Here is a 7,052-nt window from a genome sequence, read left to right on the forward strand (position 1 = left end):
TGTATAATGGAATATGTTTAATTACTTTAGATTATTTTGTATAATGGTGGAACTAGGTAATTTAGATGCAAATTTGGAAATTACTTTAGATTTTTTTATAATCACGAATATGTGTAATCTTGATGAAGATTATGGGTTACTCTAGCTTATTTTTTACAATAGCTGCTATGGTTAATCTGGATATATACATTTATGCGTTATTTAGACTATTTTAACAATGGAAGAGACACGTATTTTTTTACAAAACAAAATATATCCGATAGCCGTAGATATTGGTAGAGGAAAGCTTAGGGCCATTAAGACCATGGCCCTAGACGTTGGCCTATGTTTTCTATGCTGTAGTACATTGTTTCAAAAAGACCCAATCCATTAAGCAAAATTGGCCCATGGAGTGGCCCCTAGGCGTTGGGCTAGCCTAGCTTGTAGATGGCCGTATGTTTGTAATTGTTGTGAGATTTCTATGATCCTCTCTCTATCAGCATGTTCGCTTGTTGGTTTCAGCCAGGGTTTATCAGCCATGGTACAATATTTTTCTCTCACAACAAACCAGCACTGATCGGGCTTATCAGCCCAAAAACCAACCAACAAATAGGTTGTATATCTAATAAAATCGTGGGGTTGTGCAAACGAGTTATGTTCTACTGCTGTCTAGTAGCCCATCCACATCATTTTCAGCATTCCAAGAAAGTACATGTGTGGGGGGTACGACCTCGGATACCCATGGCAGACCACATGGGCTACGCCTCCAGAGGCGACCCAGCCCACGAGATGAAGTCTTGTAGGGCACGACTCTGCTCGTCGCCTCCTGCAAGATACTTGAAAGATATCCTAAAGATGCTACGAGATCTGTTAGGATACGTATGATCCCATAATTCCTATAGTCTGTTATTACTTTCCGGTTATCTCTCAGATCTAACAGACTTTTAACCCTACCCCTGGATATATAAGGCGGGTAAGGACCCCCTCCAAACTCACGCAATATCATACGATAGTCAATACAATCCAATAGACCACAAGAGTAGGGTATTACCTGTTTAACTCGTGTGTCTCTCTATTGCCTTCTTGTTCTTGACTACACGCCTCTTTGCCGATCAATCTATCTTCATAGGATATCCCTCAGAGGACTGCCAATGATATTCTATAGACAGTTGGCGCGCCAGGTAGGGGTGTGCGTGCTGTTTCTATATCGAACAAGATGGTACGTTCCGTAGGCTCTTCGTCTCTCCCGCAGCTCGGCCAGATCTTCACAGTCGGATCGATCTCATGGATCATCAACGATGATGGAGTTAGAGAGCTCATCGAGCCAGTGCAGACCGATTCTGTGTCAATCACCCCAACAGCTATGACTGCAGATCCAATCTCAGAAATGCTTTCGAGGTTGCCTTCATCGACAACTCGCCGCTTGCTTCCTCGCTATCAGAGGAGGCAGATCAACAATGACAATCTGATCACATCCATCGATCAGGTTGATCAAAAGCTCGCCGATTGGCTCTCCATCGACAAATTAGCTCTGGACACTCTGGTTCAGCGCTAACCACCCTCCGATCTAGATCTATCGAAGGTTGCTTGGGCAACTCCAGGGGTTACGGCCCTACCCTTTGGGTTCACCAACGCCGCCACCGTTTACCAAGATGCCCTAAGGGGCAAATTTGCCAACCAGGTTGGAGCTATCCATCCTCTCGCCGACCAGATCGTCGACCAACCTCTGTCGGCCATCAACATGCTACACGTCGACCGATGCCCTAGAGCATCCCTCCAAACCATCCTAGAGGAGAATTCGAACTCTGAGTCCCAGGGCTCTATGGAGACCATCGCCGAAACCACCACAAACTACTTCCTCTCCCTCCATTCCGTGGCGGCGTAATCTTCAACGTTAGCGTCGATAGCCCCCCTAGGAACGACGAAACTGAGGAGGAACACGCCGCTCGTGAGAACCGGAACGTCAACCGTGCATAGCATCGAGCAAATGAGGTTGCCCTTATGATGGCTGAGGCTCAGCTTGACTCGCAAGGAAGGCCACTCCAATGCAATCTCGATGACGAGTTTGTTCATGTTGACGGCCATGACATCTACAAGACCCCAAGCGCTAATCTAGCAATGGCCGCCAACAAGCTCGCCCGGCTCTCGTAGACACCCGAGGTCACCAAGGTTGCCGCCATGCTTAAAGCAGCGCACTATCAGGTCAATGAGATCTGTCAGGATCAGAGACCTTCATACTCCACCACCTTGATTTGCCAATCAGCCGTGCCAAGATCCGATCGCCACCCAAGTCGCTTCACCGACCAGCACCGCGATGACAGGCAACCCCTCTAGGGTGGAGCTAGGGGCAACCGCATTGAATACCACCGCCAACACGACAAGGAGGTCGACCAGGACGTCTGAGTGCACCTCAACAATCTCCGAGATGCACGACGACGTATCGACAAACACCGCTTCGGCCGCCATGAAGAAGAAGTACACTGCCGCTAGGAGTACGAGCAAGAGTACAGTAACCCAAACTCAGCTCTCGAGCTGCTTAGCGCTGGCAATGCTACAGACGACGGCACCAACAACCCCAAAGGGCCCCTAGCATTCATGAGGGCGCTCTGAACATTTAGTGGCCCCGTGGTTTTAAAATCACTAGGGTCGATCCCTATGAAGGAAGGATGAACCCAACACAGTGCCTACAGTCTTATGCCACTATTGTCCGCGCCGTAGGAGGAGACACCAGTGTGTGGCGAACTATCTTATTGTCATGCTCACACCAACCGCCATGAACTGGTTCACAAGCCTTGCCCCAGACTCCATCGAATCCTGGGAAGAGCTAAAAAAAAGTCTTCACTAACAATTATATGGCTACGTGTACTCAGCCAGGCACCAAGCATGATCTCAACCACATCAACTAGAAGCCATCCGAGCTCCTCCGTAGCTACATCAGACGCTTTTCTGAGATGAGGAATTCTATTCCCAACATCATGGAAGCTGAGGTCATCACCGCCTTCATCCGAGGACTCCATCACCATGAGCTTCGCTCTAAGTTCAACCGCAAGCCACCCATGGGGATCAGCGAGATGATCACGACCACCAACCAGTATGCCGATGTCAAGGAAGCCGAGGTGCGCTTCAACGAGGATGCGGGCACTCATCGCCCAACACGCCACTACGATGACCGCCCGGACGACCGATGCCACAACAACCGCCGCTATGACAACTGCGGTTACCATCATGACAACAGTCGTGATTGGACAGAAGGACCCAAGTCTGGTCAAAATCACCGCTGCCGGCCAGACCACATCGTTACTGCCATTAATGAACCTCGCGCCAAGCACAACTACAACGAGTAGTACAAGAAGATGTTCGACGGCCTGTGCCCTCTCCACAAGAACACCAAGCATAAAATGAAGAACTACCTCGGCTTGGCTAAGGAGTTCTAAGACAAAAAAAACTAGACGATGACACCAACGACGGAGCTGGAGGCCACCAACCACCTGGGGGCAATAACAATGCCTTCTAGGATCACGACAAGGTGGTTGCCACCATCTTCGGGGGCCTTGCCTCCACTGAGAGTAGAAGAGAACGGAAGCTCACCGTCACTACGGAAGATGCCACCGCCAACCCTAGCTATCACCCATGGTTCGAGGTCCCCATCACCTTCAGTAGGGCTGACCAGTGGGTAGACATCCCCTACATAGGGCATTTCCCCCTCGTCCTCGATGCAACCATCCAGAAAGTGCTTTTCAGAAAAGTTCTCGTCGATGGTGGGAGCGCTCTGAATCTCCTTTTCACCGGAGCCCTAAAGGAGTTGGGCCTCGAGGTAACAGATGTCACACCCTCAAACTCTCCCTTCTAGGGTGTGGTACCTGGCAGGGCATCCAAACCGCTTGGAGAGATCACCCTACTAGTATAGTTTGGCATGGCAAGCAACTACCACATCGAGTATATCAACTTCTACGTCGCCGACTTCAATACCGCCTATCATGCCATTCTTGGTCGGCCAGCTCTGGCCAAGTTCATGGCTATACCACACTACGCTTACCTGGTGCTGATGATGCCTTCACCTATAGGAGTCCTAGCCTTGTGGGCCAACCTCTCCATCACCTACGCCTATGAGACAGAGAGTCTTGCCCTCACCGAAGCCATTGACCTCTCCATCTAGATGGCTAGTCTGGTCACCGATGGCAAGATGATGCCCGCAGATGCCCTAGAGATCCCATCGCTGGAGCCTCCTCATGCCTCCACCAAGTCCAAGGAAACCAAGGAGGTCGGCCTTGATCTCAACGACCCCTCCAAGACCGTGAAGATTGGGGCTCACCTCGACCCCAAATAGGAAAGTGCGCTCATCTCCTTCCTATGTGCCAACGCTGACGTATTTGCTTGGAAACCTACAGACATGTTGAGGGTACCATAGGAGAAGATCAAGCACTCCTTGAATGTCTCACCGACCGCCAAACCGATCAAGCAGAAACTCTGCCGATTCATGCCAGACAAGAAGGAGGCTATTAGGGTAGAAATAAAATGGCTCCTAGCTACCGGATTCATAAAAGAAGTGTATCATCCTGAGTGGTTAGCAAACCCTATTCTCGTTCAAAAAAAGAATAAAGAATGGAGAATGTGTGTTGATTACACCGACCTGCCTATCACCAGTCTGCCTCGGATAGATGAGGTTGTAGACTCCACCACCGGCTGTGAACTGCGCTCCTTCCTCAACTGTTACTTCGGCTATCACTAGATTTCCCTCAAGGAAGAAGACCAGATCAAGATGTCGTTCATCACGCCCTTTGATGCGTACTGCTACACCACCACGTCCTTCGAACTCAAGAATGTTGGGGCGACCTATCAAAGGGCCATCCAGATGTGCCTTGATCAATAGATCTGCCGCAACGTCGAGGCTTACATTGATGATGTGGTCGTCAAGTCTAAGACCACCGACAATCTTATCGCCAACCTCGAGGAAACGTTCGCCAACCTAAAAGGTACCGATGGAAGCTGAACCCTTCAAAGTGCATCTTTGGAGTTTATCTGGTATACTGCTGGGCTACATTGTCAGCACCCGTGGCATCGAGCCCAACCCCAACAAGGTCTCCGCCATCACCAACATGAAACGATAAACATGTGTTAAGCATATACAGAAGCTTACAGGCTATATGGCTGCTTTAAGCCGCTTCATATCACGCCTTAGTGAAAAAGGGCTACCATTCTTCAAACTCCTCAAGGCCTCCGAGCGCTTTTCCTGGTCGGAGAGGCAGACAACTTTTGAGCAACTCAAGTTGTTCCTAACGAAGCCTCCGATCATGATGGCGCCATGACTAGACCGTAACTCTCTGATCTACATCGCCGCTACTTCTCGTGTCGTCAGCAACAGCCATTGTGGTCAAACACGAGGAGGTCGAGCATGCCTATAAGGTGCAATGTCCGGTATACTTCATTAGCGAGGTCCTTAATAAGCCCAAAACTCATTATCCTAAGGTCCAAAAGCTACTATATGTCATTCTAATTACGTCACGCAAAGCTCTGCCACTACTTCAAGTATTACAAGATGGCCGTGGTCACCGAGTTCCCTCTGGGGGACATTCTTTGCAACAAAGAGGCCAATGGCCGCATCATCAAGTGGGCTATCAAGCTCGACACTTACTCCATTGAATTTAGAAGTAGGCCTACCATCACGTGTTAGGCGCTTGCTGATTTTATCGCTGAGTGGACTAAGATTCAAGAGCCCATCACCGCTACTTGTCCCAAGCACTAGGTGATGTACTTTGACAACACTCTCAACATCAACGGTGCTAGTGCAGGCATTCTGTTCATCACGCCAACCAAGGATAAGCTCCGATGTGTTCTCCGGATACATTTTCTAGCCTCCAACAACGCCGCCGAATATGAAGCATATCTCCACAGACTCCGTATAGCCGTTGAGCGCGGCGTTAAATGCATCATGGTATACAGGGACTCCACACTGGTCATCAACCAGCTCAACAAAGACTGGTCCTGCTCTAATGAGAAGATGGATGCATACTGCACCAAAATCAGGAAGCTTGAAGGGAAGTTCTACAATAACGAGTATCACCACGTGGTACAAGATCAAAATCAGCTCGCCAACCACCTATCCAAGTTAGGCTCCTCTCACACCACGATTATGTTGGGGGTCTTCATTCAAGATCTCTTGGTGCCATCCATTAAGGAAGAGAAAGAAGTTCAGGAAATTCCTTCCGCCGAGCAGCTAGTACTTACGGTACCTCCGCTGGCCACCGATTCGAGGGAATAGTTCATCAAGTACCTCACCAGCGCCAAAGTACCCACCGACAAGACTGAAACCGAATGCCTAATCTGTTGAAGCAAGCATTACGTGCTAGTGGACGACAGCTTGATGAGGAAAAGTGCCAAGGAAGGGATACTATAGAAATGCATCACCCAAGAAGTGGGAGCGAAGCTACTTCTCGAAATTCACTCTGGTTCCTGCGGCAACCATGCGGCCTCGAGAAAGCCTGGTTGGCAAGGCTTTTTGAGCTAGTTTTTACTGGCCCACAGCCATCCCTGATGCAGAAGACCTCATCCGACGTTGTGAAGGATGCCAATTTTTCGCCAAGCAAATGCACGTGCCGACACAAGAACTGCAGACCATCCTAGCTTCCTGGCCCTTCGCATGCTGGGGACCGGATATGATCGAGCCTTTCAAGCCAGCGCTCGATGGTTTTTGGTACGTATACATCGCCATCGACAAGTTCTCCAAGTGGATCGAGTATAAACCGCTCGTCTCGGCTACTACAAAGAAAGCAGTCGAGCTCTTCGAAGATATCATCCATAGATTTGATCTCCCAAACAACATTATCACTGACCTCGGAACTATGTTTACTGGCCATCATTTTTGGGACTTCTGTGAGGACCGATGCATCTTTGTCAAATATGTCTCCGTTGCCCATCCTAGAGCCAACGGCCAGGTTGAACGGGCAAACAACATGATCCTTGATGCCCTAAAAGAGAGGCTATATCAGAAAGAAGAAAAGCATTCGGGTAGATGGCTCAAAGAGTTACTAGCCATGGTCTAGGGACTGCGCACTCAAGCTAGTCATAGCACCGGT

This window comes from Miscanthus floridulus, chromosome 8, assembly GCF_019320115.1.
Source record: "Miscanthus floridulus cultivar M001 chromosome 8, ASM1932011v1, whole genome shotgun sequence".
Lineage (NCBI taxonomy): Eukaryota > Viridiplantae > Streptophyta > Magnoliopsida > Poales > Poaceae > Miscanthus > Miscanthus floridulus.